The sequence below is a fragment of the Pelophylax lessonae genome (genome assembly GCF_965119305.1).
Source record: "Pelophylax lessonae genome assembly, chromosome: 5".
Classification (NCBI taxonomy): Eukaryota; Metazoa; Chordata; class Amphibia; order Anura; family Ranidae; genus Pelophylax; species Pelophylax lessonae.
This window is the reverse complement of record NC_138772.1, coordinates 485,730,331-485,748,872: the sequence shown is the minus strand read 5'-3', so window position 1 is coordinate 485,748,872 and position 18,542 is coordinate 485,730,331. Positions and strand designations below refer to the sequence as shown.

The 18,542-nt window shown below is 46.2% G+C and overlaps 1 protein-coding gene across 1 annotated transcript in view; it reads right to left on the bottom strand.

Annotated features, from left to right (window-relative positions):
• The window catches only part of SPAG1 (sperm associated antigen 1), a gene marked incomplete at its 5' end in the record, with an annotated part of 146,770 nt that overhangs the window by 50,954 nt on the left and 77,274 nt on the right, over nt 1–18,542 (bottom strand). The gene's annotated exons all lie outside the window — the stretch shown is intronic.

Below are 18,542 nucleotides of genomic sequence, written 5' to 3'. Positions count from 1 at the left end.
ACAAACAGAGCTTTCTTTTGGTGGTATTTGATCGCCTGTATGATTTTTATTTATTTGCGCTATAAACAAAAAATCAGCGACAATTTTGAAAAAAAAAAAATACAATATTTTTCACATTTCACCGAAAAAAAAAAAAAAAAAAAAGGTAAAAATCAAAATTTTTTAACATTTGAGGCCAATTTGTCTTCTGCTACATATTTTTGGTAATAAAAAAAAAAAATCGCAATAAGCGTATTTTGATTGGTTTGCACAAAAGTTATTGCATCTACTAATTACGGGAAAGATTTATGTCATTTTTAACGGTTTTTTTTTTTTACTAGTAATGGCGGCGATCTGCGATTTTTTTGCAGGACTGCGACATTGCGGTGGACAGATCGGACCTCTAACTGACATTTTTGGGGGTACCAGTGACATTACTTTAGTAATCAGTGCTAAAAATATGCACTGTTACTGTAATAATGACACTGGCAGGGAAGGAGTTAACAGTATAGGTGATCAAGGGGTTAAATGTGACCCTAGGGGAGTGATTCTAACTGTATGGGGGTTGGACTTGTGAAATGATCACAGAGACATGTGATCCTATATAGAAGGATCACATGAGCTCTGTGATCATTGCAGGGAGAAGGACGGTCGGCTGTGTTTACATCAGCTGACCGTCCTCTCTCAGCGGGTAGAGATCAGGGGTGTCAGGCGGCAATCGGAACCACCTGACACCCGCATCGGCGCGTGCCCCCTAGCGGCCTTCAGGAGAGCGATGTAGACCTACGTCGCTTTGCCTGTCCGTGCCACCCTGCCGCAGTAAAAAGGCGGCGGGTGGTCCGGAACTGGTTAAATAAAAATTTACTGGCATTTACAAATGGTAAAAAAACTAACAGTTGGCAACATTGGGTCAGTGCAGGTCCTCCAGACCAGAGCTGGAGGAATAGTCTGCAGGGGCCAGAGCATTACATTCACTATGCTATGATTATGGTCGCAATGATTTGCAGGCTCAAATGCAAAAAAATATTAACTGCAAAAGTTTACTTTTTATAATATGGGTGCCTTTTTATTTTTTGCAAAAGGTAGAATTCTCTTTTAACTGTAGGGGTGGCCGACCCCAGCTAGACATTATTCTGATGTTATAGCACATCAAGCTCTAAGCAGGAGGTTGGTCTAAGGGTTAATCCAGTTATGCACTTTTCCATAGGAAAGAGGGATGACCCTTTGGCTGCACACATGCTAAACAACCTAATTAAAGAAGAAAATTTATAGTGAGCACCACCTTATTATGAAACGAATAAGAAAAAAATGCTGGAGTTGGCAGCTGTAGGCATCAACTGAAAATGACATAAAACCAACACTAATTCACAAAGACAGAAATACGCTCATAGGGGAGGATGTGTCCAGCACATCAGCCCAGACAGCTGTAAGCAGCTCACCAAGGTGTATTCCTGTATGGAGGGTTAAAATAGACCAACGGCAGTAAATGTTTTGCTGAGTCACAGAGGAATTTCGATCACGCTCTTTCCATGACAAAACAAAAAGCACATGACGTGTCCAGAGTATGAGCAACCTCTACTGTAAGCTCATCTCCTCCTTACATGTCGTCCCGAGCCCCGATGACGAACATTCACAAGAATGAGGAATACTGAAGACACATTCTATAAAATCTATGGCCATTTACACAGAAAAGGACATCCAGGATGGATCCAAAGGATATCTTTGTATATAGCTGGCTGTATTATTCTGGCTACATTCTATGCAGTATATAAAGGGTCTTCAAACTATGGCCCTCCAGCTGTTCAGGAACTACAATTCCCATCATGCCTAGTCATGTCTGTGAATGTCAGATTTTTACAATTCCTCATGGGATGTGTAATTCCACAACAGCTGGAGGGTGTTCCGTGAGAATTACCTACCCCGTGAGAAATGCCTACCCTCGTCACTTCCTGTCAGGAACAGCTGAGCAGCGCAGCAGTGCGCATGCTCACAGCCCCGGATACGTAATGGAACAGATGAGGAGCGGACTAGTGCGCATGCATGGAGGGTATGAAATGATCACGGTAGTGTGTGTAACGCAGAGGTTACATTAAAACAGCTGTACTGCAATATGAGTCATCTCCGCTCCTGTCCCTGTCACTTCCCTGATCTTGGCTAGTAAATATAAAAGCGGCTCTCGGCTCCGTGATTTATCTTTTCATACACCCGCCGCCGCTATTATATTTACTAGCCCAGATCAGGGAAGTGCCAGGGATAGGAGCGGAGATGACTCATATGTCAGCCGAGCTGTTTTAATGTAACCGCCACGTTACACACACTGCCGTGATCATTTCATACCCTCCGTGCATGACGTAGGTGCACCGGAAGTGACGAGGGTAGGCATTTCTCACGGAACAAGGGCCGTAGTTTGAGGATCCTGCAGTATATTCTCAAGAAATGCAGCCAACGTCAGCCTGGCTTTGGACAAAAATGGATTTTTGTAAAATCTTACCGTAAAATCCTTTTCTCTTAGCTCATTGACAGACGTAGTCCTCGGTGATACACCACCTTCGGGTTATGTTGCCTCCACAGGAGCAGGACTAGACAGGAAATTAAAAAGCTCTGGCCACACCCTAGGGGCAGTCCCAGAGGGTATATCCTCTCTCTCTCTGCCTCAGCAAATCAGTTATGTGAAAAAGCAGTCTTTAGAGATTTTAACCCAACCCAACTCAAAAACAGAGGGGCGGGGACTATGTCTGTCAATGAGCTAAGAGAAAAGGATTTTACGGTAAGATTTTACAAAAATCCATTTTTCTCTAGCGCTCATTGACAGACGTAGTCCTCGGTGATACACCACCTTCGGGACGTCCCAGAGCAGTATCACAAATGAGGGGTGGGAAAATGGAAATCAAATCCCAATCTAGAAGGCCCAACCGGTGCCAACTAGAAGTTTACAATGCTCATCCTTAATGATGAGACTCAACAAAAAAGAGAAAAATTTTTTTTTTTTTTTTTTTTCAAACAGAAAAAAACCCTCGAGGTAGACCACCGGTCTCCTCAAATTGCGGCCTGCAAAACCTTGCGGCCAAATGAGGCATCCGCCGATGCCGTCACATCAATTTTATAGAATTTTGTAAAGGTATGTACCGACGACCAGGTGGCCGCCTTACATACCTGGACCACTGACGCCTGATGGCGAAAGGCCCAGGAAGTACTGAGCTCTCGAGTGGAGTGCGCCCTAACAGGGAACGGAGGACTCTGACCCTTAATAGAATAAGCCTGTACCACCGTTTGTCTAATCCATTTGGCAATGGTCGCGGCAGATGCAGGCAAACCCTTTCTGGGGCCATCCGTGATCACAAAAAGTGAATCCGTCTTACGGAATGATTCCGTAGCTTTCAGGTATACCCTGATTGCCCGAACCACATCTAAGGAATGCAACGCATGTTCCCGATGATGCTTGGGCTGAGGACACAAGGAAGGTAGTACAATATCTTCATTCAGATGAAAATCTGAAACCACCTTAGGAAGAAAAGATGGCTTAGGATGAAGTACTACCTTATCCCTATGAATCACTAGGTATGGGGACTGGCATGATAATGCAGCCAGTTCTGACACCCTGCGAGCAGAAGTAATAGCCACCAAGAAGGCCACCTTCTGGGATAAAGTAAGCAAGGGAATCTCCCTGATGTTTTCAAAGGGAGGTTTCTGTAGAACCGACAAAACCAAATTAAGATCCCAGGGCGGTAAGGGCGCGCGGACTGGAGGAGCCAGGTGCCGCACCCCCTGGATGAAATTCCGCACCAAGGACTTGGTAGCTAAAGGTTTCTGAAGAAGATTGCTAATGCTGAAACTTGACCCTTGATGGTGCTCAAGGCTAGCTTCTGCTCAACCCCTTGTTGCAAAAAGGCCAATATTCGAGTCACCGAATAGGTACGTGGAGGAAATCCTAAAGATTCGCACCACGCAATATAAGTCTTCCCTGTGTGATAATAGACCTTGCTGGAAGTCACTTTCCTTGCTTTAATAAGGGTAGGAATGACTGAAGTAGACAAACCTCTGTCCTTCAGTACTTGGGTCTCAATGGCCAGGCCATTAAACCCAGCGACTGTAAAGCATGATGGTAAATTGGTCCTTGAGACCACAGACACTCCCTGAGACGAAGTTCCCACGGAACGTCTGCGACTAGCATGTCCAAGTCGGCCAGGCCGGCTTGAGGAGGCCAGCTTAGAATTTCTAGGACCACTGGCGCTGATAGAATCTGAACCAGGCGTCCCTAGAGGTATCTGGCCCCGACCATCCGAGAAAGTCTGGTCGTTTTCTGTTCCCACACATTTATCAGATACCTGATTGTTATCAGGAAGGGTGATCTTTTCTGGTTGAACCTCAGGGACCGAAGTCACCCGACTAGAGGCTACTTGGCCTATCTGGTCAACCAGATCCGATTCCTGTGAGGTATAGGGACTAATCTTAGGAAAAGGTAAAGGAAAAGATCTATTCAGGGAACGGTAACTACCGCTTCCTGTAGTACTTAAATGTTGGAAGGGAAGAATCGCACCGGTAGTAGTGGTTGAAGCTCGATCTAATGTCCTGAATACCGGTGAAAACGTCCCCCCACCCTGAAACCGGGTGGGGGCGCACCTTCAGGCTGTGTACTCCTTTGCTTCGGGTTTGGCTGGGTTGGTCCTCTGCTTGTCCGACCAGCCCTTCTTGAACCCTCCTGGAGGAGTCTTGCCTTTCCCGCTAGTACCAGCCGGGCGCCCTTTATGGGCGGTAAAGAAAGGTCCTCGCTTGTTGCGAGGTCCCTTAGCTTTAGCAGCCTGCGGCAAAAAAGTGCTCTTGCCCCCAGTGGCATCCTTGATGATTTCATCTAGGTTGGCCCCAAATAGACGATTCCCCTGAAAAGGGAGATTTGTCAAGGTCTTTTTGGAACCTAGGTCAGCTGACCAGCATTTTAACCACAGCACACGTCTGAGGATCACCGCTGACATAGATGCATGCCCTAATAAGGGAGTAGTGTCCAAGGCTGCGTCACAGATAAACTGTAGCCCTTGTATAATCTGTTCCATCAAATCAGATGTCTCCTGGGGAATATCTTTTCCCCTAAGGTCTTGGCGTACCATTTTCGCCCATTCCGTAAGTGTCTGGGAAACTAGACCAATAACAATTACTGGTCTAAATGCCCGAAACATTTGAGTACAGGAAAAACCTTCACCGTTTTGATGGGCTTATTAGTACCAAAAGGAATCTCTGTTTCAGTTGCCTCTGCCGGTAAAGCCTCAAGTTTTAAGGTTTCCTGCACTGCCACAACTAGTGCGTCCACCAATGCTTCTTCCTGAATTATAGCAGGAGAAGAAGCGTCCTCCTCACTGTCTGAGGGGGCTTTACCTGGGATAACAGCCTTTGCAGAGGAACCTGCAACTGCAGTGACCATCTCTGAATCAGAGTCAGAGGTGTCAGATAGTATAGGGGTAGGCGGGGGTCGCTTCCTTGACCCCCGTCCCTGACAGGCCGCCTCCACCCGAGCCACCATAGACTCCAAAATTGCTGTAAATGACTCTACACTCTGTGCACCGGCGGGTCCCGTGGCCCCCTCGAGGGAAACAGGTGGGGGAATATGTGTGGCAGGGTCCATGATAACATGATAATTCCAGTCACTTCCTGGATAATATAATTCAAAATTAAAAAACTTTTTTTTTTTTTTTTTTTTCAGACCCCCAGCGCCACAAAAAGCCCCTTAGTGTTACCTGCTAGGGATCCCTATCGATCGAGAGAGAGAGAGAGATAGACCCCCAGGCTCACCACTTGATGCTCAGAGTTTAACTGCAACAGGTTACAGCGCTGTCTTGACAAACAGGAAGTCTTTTGGCTGGCTGCCCAGGAAGAAAGGAGGCGGCTCCGCCCCTCTGCACGCCTTCCGGCGCCTCCCCTAGCTCCACGAGGTGTTTGGATCACCTCAAACATGGCCGCCCCCATGCTGGAGACACGAGGCTACGCCAAAATGGCGGCTCGTGCGATCCAGCAAAAAAAATGGCGGCGGCCTGTACTGAATAGCGGTGTGCTGCAGGGCACACAACACTCTCTCTGCATGGGGATTTGGCGTGGTTGGCGATACCGGCCCTGGCGGACCGCATGGCCATTCGGGAGGCCTGCTAATAGCTGGAGATCTGATTAGGAAGGCAGTCTACATGTCCGTGGCTTCTGACTGGTAGGTAGCTTATTCTTATCACCGTAAGATTCCCAGAAAGCCACAGATTATAATCTTTTTAACATGTATACAATTAGATTGTTAGCTCCCAAACCAAGCCTCCTGGCTTTTTGCACATAAAATCACACTCAAAGTAGGAGGATCTGTGTCATTTATAGGATAGAGAGGGACTCTATCTTACCATACAGAGAGGGGCCCGCGTTCACCACAAGACCCGTCAGGGGAAAAGGGGGAACATACTACTCACCATACCGGAACCAGGCGGGCACCAACTCCTGACAGTACCCCTCTCCACCGGGGCGGGAGGGCTGTCGACCGATATGGACGCCGTGACTCATGGTCTTTGGCGTTTCAGCGAGACGCTTAACTCGCGGGGTCAGTCCTTTAATGGGACTTTGTCGCGGCCGACCCAGCGCGGAGCTATGGCCTGCACGCGCTCGTAGGCTGAACTGGGGTGACCACCGGATCTCAACATCCAGCCCGTCGCCCAGTTCAGCTTTCTTGCTTGAAGATCTCACAGGAACACTGGAGAAAAAAAGCTGTCTAAAAAATCCTTTAAGAAAAAAATCTTGCCAGGACCTAAGATCCCAGCAAGGTATCTAGGTCCTTACTCCTAACTAGACAGAAAATAACTGATTTGCTGAGGCAGAGAGAGAGAGGATATACCCTCTGGGACTGCCCCTAGGGTGTGGCCAGAGCTTTTTAATTTCCTGCCTAGTCCTGCTCCTGTGGAGGCAACATAACCCGAAGGTGGTGTATCACCGAGGACTACGTCTGTCAATGAGCGCTAGAGAAACACAAATTTGTGAAGAGTGCCCCTAAGCTATATGGGACCCTGTGTGGCAGAGGATTGGCACACAATACCAAGCACTATTATTTATTATGCCAGGGATTAATGAGATTTGATACAGCCAATCTCAAACCCGAGAGCGCTGGTTTTTAGTCACTCTTTTCCATTGCAATAAGTTACAAACCCTCCACTTATATACACAGGACCAAGTTGAGGAAGCTAGATGTGATGGCCAAAGCAAGTAATGGTGATCAGGTCATGAACAAGCATATCTGGTAGACCAGTTGAGGGGGGAGGGGGGGGGGGGTTGACACTGACCTATAGATTCTTATCCCGTGTTAACAGGCAATAAGAAATCTGCTATTCAGCTGGGGTGATACTGAGACCAGACATGTAATAATGGTAACGACCATTCCCAGAGACGTAACTAGAACCTTCAGGGCCCCGCTGCAAGAAACCATGAAGGCCCCCCGGACCTCTAAAAGGGGCCCTTCCCTTCATGCCTGGGGCTCTTCCCACTGATCCTGGGGCCCTTTACTCTCGCTGCGGGGCCCTTTATTACAGTCCTGCAGCGGGCCCCCTTCCTGCCATCTTGGGGCATCCCCACGGTTGTGGAATGCCAGGGCCCTGTCGCAAGTGTGACCTTTACGATCCTGGAAGTTCCCCCACTGGTGTCAGTAGTTTTTATTTTTTGGTATTTTAATTGTATTATTTTTTTATCATTTTATCTTTTTTTTTTTTTTTTTTTTTACAATGTCAATGACTATGACTCTGTCCATTCAGAAAAGGAAGGAGCTGGTAATTTACATATTAACTGACCCCTTCCTGGTTCTCTATTGTGACACATCCCCTGCAGCACCCGGCAGGAGAGGGGAAGGAGCACAGTGGGGGGGGGGGGGACCAGGAGAGCACACAAGGGCCCAGAGACAGCAGAACACAAGTGAACTGGATAGGAGGAGTGGCAGGGGCAGCATAAAGAGGAATCAATCTCCTCCATTTTCCTCCTGCAGCTACAAGAGGAAAAAGGAGGACATTGATTTCTCTACATGCTGCCCCCGCTGCCCCTCCTGTCCAGGTGTACAGGGGAGCCGCACGGGCCCCTGGAGCATGGGGCCCAGTTGCAATTGCAACCACTGTAGTTACGCCCCTGACTGTTCTATTTTCTTTAACCACTTCAATACTGGGCACTGTCACATTTTGAATGACCATTGCACGGTCATGCTACACTGCACTGAAATGTTATCTTTTTTTTTTTTTTTAGACAGATAGAGCTTTCTTTTGGTGGTATTTAATCAACACTGGGTTTTTCTTTTTTGCTAAACAAACAAAAAAGACAGAAAATTGTAAAAAAAAAAAAAAAAAAAAAATGTTCTTAGTTTCTGTTACAAAATTTTGTAAAAGTAATTTTTATTCATTACTGATTTGCACTGATAAGGCTGCACTGATGGGCACTAGTGAGGCTGCACTGATATGCTGCATTTAAGGGCACTGATGAGCACTGATAGGCAGTGACAGCATGAGGAAAGGAATGCTGATAACCAGCAAGGTTGTTTACATGTGATCCACTGTGATTGGACCCCGCTGATCACATGGTAACGTGTCGTTGTGATTGGCCTTTTACCTCGATCTGTGATCAGCTGTGTCCAAAGGACACGGCAGTCACATTGCGCATCTGATGCCCACCCCAGGGGGCCATGGACGCCCTCCCAGAAGAGGGCAGCAATGTAGACATCTTTTGGCTATGGTGCGATATTGAGGTGGTTAAATAAAAAGGGAACAATGGAGAACGGGAGGTATAAGGTTAAATTAGTTAGAGACATGACCCCGAGGGGTAGATGAAATAGATGAAATAAGCAGGCAATCGATGATTAGAATCTCAGACGGTTCAGGCCAAAATTTGATCCATCTAAGGGCAGGCAACCACCTTTTCAGGTTTGCAAGCATGTGAATATTGCTGGTGGCTAAGGCAATAATCACTGTGTTGAACAGGCAAGGATGACCCCCCCCCCCCCTCTTTTAGGCTCTCCCATTACCCCCTATATTTTCATCCCATATTCTGCCTTCTTTTAAAATTCCTGCCACAGTTGTGCCATGTGTACACCCCTGGCCGCTGCTTCTGCAGCTAAAGTGAAAGCAGTTGAGAGATAGTAAAAACACGCCTCAAAAGCATTGTTTTACCGCCCTCCAACCTCACGTATGAACAAGCCTTTAGGATGTTTCCACTGTGTATGGAGGCAATGGAGCAACCTTTGGACAGCAGCATTGTCAATCTGGGGAGAGAGTAAAGCTGGATGAACTAACAGATTTACATGGACTTGACTAACCAACTAAAGCCAAACTCAGCTAAGATTTTACAGCAGTTACAGCAAGAGTTTTCTTTTCTCCTTTTGGGCTAAAGGCTTTTCAATAAATAAATAATTAAAAGCAGATTGTTGTAAGTCGTCAGTGTTAAACGGTTTCGTCAACCTTCTAACTACCCCTTTTACTAGACAGCTTGGTCTTTTAAAAGGAAGCTGAAAAATAACAGACTTACTGGCAGTGAGGAAAAAAAAAGCCTAAAAAAGAAAATGAATGCAGCCACCACATTGAAGGATTGGTAAACTGCAATATAGTACATTTTTGTTTTTGGGTTTAACACAAAGGAAAAAGAAACTTAAGAAGCAGCTCTTCAGTCATTTTTTCATCTTTCCATCCATTAAATCTTCTGCTCTTGTTGTTTTAACTTTGGATAGTAAAACATTTTCTTTTCTGCCAGTAAATACCTTATACAGCCCACTTCCTCTTTCTTGTCTGGTCACTAGCCCTAGGCTATTGACATCATGCACAGCTCTCTCTCTCTCAATCTTGTGAGAGTTTGTAGGCAAAAGGAGGAGAAAATTAGGAGAGCCAAGAAGAGCTGGAGGGGGCTAGATGAGGGTGGAGAATACATGAGACTGCAGAGATCCATGAGTATTCATCAAGAGAGGAGAAATGTGCAGGCAAGCAGTGGTATGAGTGTGTGTGTGTCTGTAAATACAGTATCTGACAAAAGTGAGTACATCCCTCACATTTTTGTAAACATTTTATTATATCCTTTCATGTGACAACACTGAAGAAATTACACTTTGCTACAATGTAAAGTTACAGCTTGTACAACAGTGTAAATTTGCTGTCCCCTCATAATAACTCAACACACAGCCATTAATGTCTAAACCACTGGCAACAAAAGTGAGTACAAATGTCCCAAAGTGTCAATATTTTGTGTGGCCACCATTATATTCTAGCACTGCCTTAACCCTCTTGGGCATGAAGTTCACCAGAGCTACACAGGTTGCCACTGGAATCCTCTTTCACTCCTCCATGATGACATCACAGCGCTGGTGGATGTTAGAGACCTTGCACTCCTCCACCTTCTGTTTGCCCCACAGATGCTCAATAGGGTTTAGGGCTAAAGACATGCTTGGTCAGTCCATCAACTTTACCCTCAGCTTCTTTATCAGGGCAGTGGTCGTCTTGGAGGTGTGTTTGGGGTGGTTATCATGTTGGAATACTGCCCTGTGGCCTAGTCTCTGAAGGAAGGGGATCATGCTCTGCTTCATTATGTCACAGTAAATGTTTGCATTCATGGTTCCCGCAATGAACTGTATCTCCCCAGTACCGGCAGCACTCATGCAGCCCCAGACCTTGACACTCCCACCACCATGCTTGACTGTAGGCAAGACACACTTGTCTTTGTACTCCCCACCTGGTTTCCGCCACACACGCTTGACATCATCTAAACCAAATAAGTTTATCTTGGTCTCATCAGACCACAGCACATGGTTCCAGTAATCCATGTCTGTAGTCTGCTTGTCTTCAGCAAACTGTTTGCAGGCCTTCTTGTGCATCATCTTTATAGGCGGCTTCCTTCTGGGACGACAGCCATGCAGACTAATTTGATACAGTGTGCGCCGTATGGTCTGAGCAATGACAGGCTGACCCTCCACCCCTTCAACCTCTGCAGTAATGCTGGTAGCACTCATACGTCTATTTCCCAAAGACAACTTCTGTATATGACGCTGAGCACGTGCAGTCAATTTCTTTGGTCTACCATGGCAAGGCCTGTTCTGAGTGAAACCTGTTCTGTTAAACCACTGTATGGTCTTGGCCACCGTGCTGCAGCTCAGGTTCAGGGTCTTGGCAATCTTCTAATAGCCTAGGCCCTCTTTATGTAGAGCAATAATTCTTTTTTTTTCAGATCTTTAGAGAGTTCTTAGCCATGAGGTGCAATGTTGAACGTCCAGTGACCAGTATGAGAGAGCGAGAGAGATAACACCAAATTTAACAAACCTGCTCAACATTCACACCTAAGACCTTGTAACAGTAACGAGTCACATAACACCGGGGAGGGAAAATGGCTAATTGGGACCCAATTTGGAAAATTTCACTTAGGGGTGTACTCACTTTTGTTGCCAGCGGTTTAGACATTAATGGCTGTGTGTTGAGTTATTTTGAAGGGACAGCAAATTTACACTGTTATACAACAAGCTGTACACTGACTACTAATGAGTCATTTTTTCAGTTAGGTCACATGAAAAGGTATAAAAAAATATTTACAAAAATGTGAGGGTTGTGATATGTGTGTGTGTATTTGGTGTGTGTGTCTGTTTCAATGTTGCCAACCGCCTGTTAATTCACGGGCAGCCCATAAATTTCAGCCTGTTACGGTCAGCGGTGCCCATAAAAAAGATGGTTGCGGGCCGACATCGTAATTGCGCATGCGCTGCTCCGACATGCCTGCCGGGCTCGGGAAAGCTCGTACAAGCTTGCAGTTATGTAGTGGCGCCCCCTGGCACCATTTTTAAATGAAAGACACTCATTCTCAGAGCTGGAGGACTCCTCAGCTCAGAGTGAGGACAACGACAGGTCAGACACTCATGTGAGTGAGGGGAGGGGACAATACTGCAGCGTGAAGCCGTAAGGGGGCAGAGGAGGGGTGAAAGAGGCACAGGAGGACACTGATGTCGAGAGTTAACATGAAGGGGGACAGAGGAGGAAACTACCATGTCTGCGCAGCCTTTGGACCACCTACTGTACCATGTCAGCAGCCTCTGACCACCTCCTGTACCATGACCGCAGCCTCTGACCACCTACTGTACCATGACCGCAGCCTCTGTCCACCTCCTGTACCATGCCTTTTGCCAGTAAAAAATTGGTGCTGTTTGTAAATGTTGGTGTCCTGCCAGTAAATTTCACTTCAGGGGGTTGGCAGCACTGGTCTGTTATATATATATATATATATATATACATACACACAGTATGTATGTGTGTGTGTGTATATATATATATATATATATATATATATATATATATATATATATATATATATATATATATATATATGTGTGTGTCTTTGTGCCTCTGTGTGTCTGTGTAAAGCCAGGAAGTGAATAGGCAGCAGCTTCAGCTGCCCACAGTTAAAATGGCTGCAGCCAGACTTAGTGGAGGGAGAATTCTGCAGCATATTTGGAAAGTAAAGAATCACAGGACATATAAAAAATATATGCAAAATGGTTGGAGGGAAGCTTCAGAATGGCAAAGATGTTTCCTGGTCCATCATGACAGCATTCAATGGGTTGTGGCTCTGCCCCCACAACCTGATAGGACTGGTTAACTATAAATCAAAGACAGACCCAGCTCGCAGCATTCTCCTTTTTGTCTTCACCTGATCAGGACTGGAGTCCCGAGGTATCCCTAACCGTTTGTCGCCTCAGCCAGGTTTAGCCTCTCCTGGGTGGAAGTCCTTCCTGTACAGCCTCTAAATGATTTGTATGGTTAGAGCCGCATTCAGGTGGTCTGGGGGGCATAGATTAGGGTTGCCACCTCATCCCTTTAAACCAGGACACACATTAAATACACAGGTTCTGTGGCTGATTAGGGTGGTAATTAAACTCACTTGGTGCCTTATGTGCATTATATCAGACTCAGAACCTGTGTAATTATGTGTCCTGGATTAAAGGGATGAGGTGGCAACTAGGGCAGCATGATATTGGGGAAAAATGTACATTGCGATATTTCGTTTTTAATTCGTTTTAATTTCGTTTTTTTATATTTCTCTCAGACAGTCTCCGGAGGAGGGATCAGTGAGCAGAGCTCAGCTTTCTGCCAGGGGATCCGCCACACTTGTAGAACTTCTCCCGCCGGACAGCCCGAGCCTTGTGTCGGAGCCGTAGTGTAGAGGAAGCGGGCTGAGTGAAGTGTCGGTAGCAGCCTTTGTCCCGCAGCGCTCCTCCGCTATGCTCTGGACGTCTCTCCCCCCTCTCCTGCTGCTTTGCACTGTAGCCTCTCTGCCGCCATGCAATCCGCCCCGCACTCCAGCCCTCCCAGCTCTGCCTCTTAGTCAACAGCCGACCATTACTCCGCCCTGCTCCGCCCATTGTCTCTCCATTGAATCTATTTACAAAACATTACAGCCTGATCCCGCCCCCAGGAGAGACAATGGGCGGAGTAATGGTCGGCTGGATACTAGAGGCAGAGCTGGGAGGGAAGTGTGGGACGGATGTAATCACTGTGAGTCCTCCTCCTCCCCCCCGAGTCCCGACTTCTCCCTGCCTAATGCCTGAATATCGTGTCTTCGGCGATATGAATAGCGCCCATGCCTGCAGAACGATAGTCGATATCACATCGACTATTGCTCAGCCCTAGTGGCAACCCTAGCATAGTTTAGCCTCTCCTGGGTGGAAATCCTTCCTGTACAGCCTCTACACAAGCTATATGGTTGGAGCCCCATTGTGGCAGTGCAGGCCTGCCAAAGAAAGCTTTAAACAAGCTTTGACTTAAGTTACCGTGTTTTCCCTTTGCTTTTCACCTATTTTCTCTTTTTTGTGGGCGTTTGCCATTTCCAAGATGGCTGCAGCAGTACAAGTACACTCTGAGTATGAAAGGCAGAAAGTGATGCAGCCCCTGTGGCCTGTTTCCTGGCTAGCCCTTTTCTAAGATGGCGATCTGAGCATGCTCAGGCACTGATATCATCACTAATGGGAAAATGTGACAGTTTTAAATGGTTATGGCATTTTTGAGCAACACATGGTGGAGCTCTCTACTCATGCATGCTGGATGCTTATGTGGTCATTGTTTGCAGGTATGTTTTCCCTTCATATGGCATTTACCTGAGCTTTTCCTATCTCCTTCTCAGTGTTGCTCTGGGATCACTGTGCTCTTTATGGCATTCACCTGGGCTTTTGCTTTCTCCTTCTCAGTGTTGCTCTAGGTCTAGGATCACTGTGCCGTTTACAGCATTTCACCTCGGCTCTTCCTATCCCCTTCTCAATGCTTGCTCTGGGATCACTGTGTCATGCTGTTTATTTCAGTCTGCTACTTTGCTCTGTTTCTATGGGGAACGCTGCCCAGTCAGACCACCCATTGCTTTTAAGGTATAGGGATTAGGTAAGTAGTGACTGAGAAAAAGAGAGCCAACATCTACAGCCCTGTAAGGACCCCAAGGTGGAGGAAGCCCTCTAAAGCTCAAGACAAGTCACCATCTAAGAGCAGACATCCAGGCAATGCTAATCAAGGTCATCATCTCACCACCATTATCATTGCTCCCCGCTTACAAACATCTGCATTTGTGGTGGAGAGTCATTGCCTGCCAAGCTAATATGTCAAGTCTGCCTGGAACAAGCAGAATACAACCTTGCAAGGACCTCAAGATGGAGGGAGCTTTCTAAAAGCCAGAACATTTACCATTTAGGCGCAGACATCCAGGCAATGCTGATCAAGGTCATCATCTCGCCCCCTTCATTATTATTTACAAGCACCACAGGTTACCAGCCCTAATGGTTGTGGCATTGTTGGTGGAAAGTTATTGCCTGACAAGCGAATACGTCAAGTCCGATTGGAGGAAGTACAACTGACAAAGAAGGGGATGTCTGGAAAGATTAAAGAATCGGCCAAGGAGTTGATACATGAAGCCTGTACTTCCTCGTCGGTGGCTGTACTGCCTAACACTTCCAACCAGAGCCAGTAGGTGGTGTCCAAATTGGAAAGCTTGTCGGAAGAAGGAGGCATTACAGGGGCCACAGGCTTTGATGACTGCCCAATAAAGCCCATTGCAAGGGCAGTTAAGGACGCAATTGCCTGGAGTGAAGTGGAGGAAACTCTCCACAAGGTTAGTAAGTACTCATTTCTCTTCACTGAACTGGAGGAGTTATTCAAGGAAGAATGGAAGGGGTCAGACAAAAAGGCCTGTATAAACAGGTTGTCAAAACTGTATACCTTAAAAAAGCTAAAGGTCAACCTGATGCGGTCTCCTCCGATGGGGGATGCATCATTAATGCAGCTGGCAAGACACGTCACCTTGCGGTTACTTTCAAGGAGGCTCTAGTCCGAAAATTAGACCCAGCTCTGAAGTGATCCTAGGTACTGTAGCATCTGCAGATGCCTGCAGACCAGCAATAACCAGCCCATGTGCTGAGTGAGTCTAATGGAGTGATTTCATATTTAATCAACTAGCGGCTGCACCTGCAGGACTCTGAGGAAAGTGGCAGGGTCTGCATCCCTTTAGACGTGATTTCTTATTGGGAGTTTCTTAACAAAAATTACATTTTTGTTGCAGTGGGTGCCAAAAATCTGACTTGTATCTTCGTGCAGACTTCTGGGAAAATCAGTGAGAAAATTACTTAAGCAGGAAATTATGTTTCAGGGGGGCGTTCTGTACGCATTCTGTGTACAGAACACCTACAGATAGCCATATTGCCTTGCATTTTACAGAAAATTATAGCCCTGCAGATTGAAAATGAAAGTGGAGTTACCCTTTAAAGAAGCCTTTCTGGAAGAAGTGATGAGAGACAAGGCGGTAACAGCTTTCTAAGAGCTGAAATTGGCGGGAGACTCTGCAGTGGATGTGTCCGTAGACAAAAACAGAAAAAAATCATAAATGGGTCCAGCATACAGGCAGCAACTCCAAAGTAGATACAAGGAGGCAAACTCCTACGGACTGGGAAAAAGATTAGTACAGGAACTGGAGAAGTACCCAATCTTCATTGTTGAAGCCTTAAAAATCGAAGGCATCTGTCTTGGGAGAACAGCGGAAGTCCTTTTAAGGGTGCACTCAATCCAGGGGGTACCTGTGTGAAGCTTTGCGCACACACTTGGATGGAAAATATTCAGGATCAGTGGGCCATATCAGCTATATTGTTGTGACATTGGTGGAAGTTTAAGGGATGTACACCTTCCGATCTCTTCCAGCCAGCCAGGCTACCAGATTTGATGGAAAAGTAAAACATTCTGGTCCAGTTTGTAGCTGGGTTAAATGAAAAGTGAGCAATTGTGAAGTTTCCAAGTGCCCAGAGGAGATGGGGATTAGGTTCACCTCTGTTCCTAGCAAAAAAAAAAAAATCCAGGTAATCTGTGCCCTGTGCTAAGCTTGGAAAAAACTCAACAAGCATAGAAAGTTGGAGTCGTGTTAGACCCCGTTCAGACAGGGGCGACCTGTGAAGTCGCGGTGCACAGCGTGCACCGCGACCTCGGAGCGACATGCACGGACTTCATATAATCGAAGTCAATGCAGGTCGCCCCAAAGTAGTACAGGACCCTTTTTCTAAGTCGAAGCGACTTGTGTCGCTCCTATTAGAACGGGTCCTGTGCTAATCTATGGCAGGCGACCCACCGCGACTTGTCAGGCGACCAAGTCGCCTGACAAGTCGCGCTAGTGTGAATGGGGACTAAGATAGAGAACCTCCAAAAAATTATTGATATTATTGATAAATCTGGGAGACTGGATGTTCTGTAGGTTTATCAGACACCTACTTACTTTTCCCAATCCATCCTCAATTCCTCTACCAGTTTCAGTGCTTTCTCCTCAGTCTGTAAACCTCCCCAGGGCATACACAAAGGTCTTACTGTCTGTAATAGCGATGGGTAAAATTCAGTAGAAATTTCACAAGGGAAGATACGTCCTCCTGATAGAGAAACTCAAAGGTGCTTTAAGAGGGAAGTCTCTTCCAGCAGAACAGAGTATCCTTGGTTCTTCGTAACTGACCAATTGTTGTTTTCGAATGGAAAATTATTACATCAGACCCCAGCCAGAAAGGTTGGGGGACGCATTTCAAAGAGCAGGCTGCCCAAGGTCATGGGATGTTTAGCTTATGAGGCAAAGTATTGAATGCTCTTGAACGGAGAGTAGTGTTTAAAGCCCTTCTGTCAGTCACTCTTTTTATAAGATGAGCAAGAGTTTACTGTGCCTATACAGCAGTGGAAGGGTAGAATTCTTAGGCTGTTAGTGGAACTTCCTGTATCAATAATTGCAATTATACCATTTTGGCTTAGGAGGCTCTAGTGTCTCTCTCCTACAGTTGGGCATTGAGTCACCACTGCCTCTGCCAGTTAGGACAGATCTGCTCTCCCATGGCCAGTTTTGCCATCCAGCTCCAAAAGACTACTTTTGATGGCATGGAAGTTGAGAAGCGGAGGCTACCAAGTCAAGGGTGCTCAGTGCAGGTAGTGGCTACCTTGTGTCAAGCCAGAGAGGTCTCCATGAATAATACTTACCAGAGAATATGGGTAAATTATGCAGATCTCACACAGCAAAAGCCTGGAGTCCTGTATCACCTAAACCAGCCAAGGTTCTGCAGTTCTTCCCACTGGGACTGAACAGGGGTCTAGGTTCAAATATGTTCAAAGTTCTGCCTTGTTTGCACTTACAGTGGTTTAAGGAGTCCTTAACCCTTTAGTGATGCAATTCCTAAAAGGCTTACATGAAGTTATAGACCTGCCAGGAAACCATTGTTCCCTATGTGGGTCTTGCTTATGGTCCTCAGCTCTATCAAGGCCTCATTCCTATCCTACAGAATTGGCTACACTCTGCAATCTAACCCTGAAGACCAAATTTCTGGTTCCTACAACCTCTGTGAAAAGGGTGTCAGAGCTACAGGCTTTGTACTCAAGGAGTCTCACCTAACGTTCTACCCGAACCGAATAGTCCTAAAAGCCCAGACTGCTTTTTATCCATGGGGTATCTTTCTCCTTCCACTGATCATAGGAAGTCAATTTACCGTCTTTCTTGGTTAAGGGAGAGGACCACATCCCCTGGATGTTGATCTAACTCTTATGACCTGTTTGGCAGTTATCTTTACATTCAGGAAAGCTGAAATCTGTGCTTGGTTCCAGCATGGCTTAAGGCAGGGTCAGTCAGCATCAACTTGTACAGACACCTCCTAGATTGTTAAGGCAATTAAAAGAGCCAACTCTTCACAAGACCCTCCTGTTCGAGAGGACTTAGGAGCACATTTAACTAGGACATAGCCAACTCTGTGGACAGAGCAGTGCCGAGTGTCGCCTAAAGGTTTTCTGCAAGTCAGCAATATGGTCCTCCTAGGACATTTTCATTACACTTTATTATTAGGTGAACCCAGATCATGACAATAAAATTTAAAAAATGCACAATTACGCTACTGACCATTACAAAATTTTTCTTGCACCCTCCCATATGGAGAGTTAGTTCCCATTGTATGCTGCCATGATGCGCCAGGAAAATGGAAAATTATATACTCACCTCTATGTAATTTTCCTTTCCTGGTGAATCTTCATGGCAGCATACAGATTTCCACCCAAATGGTGAGAGTTACAGAG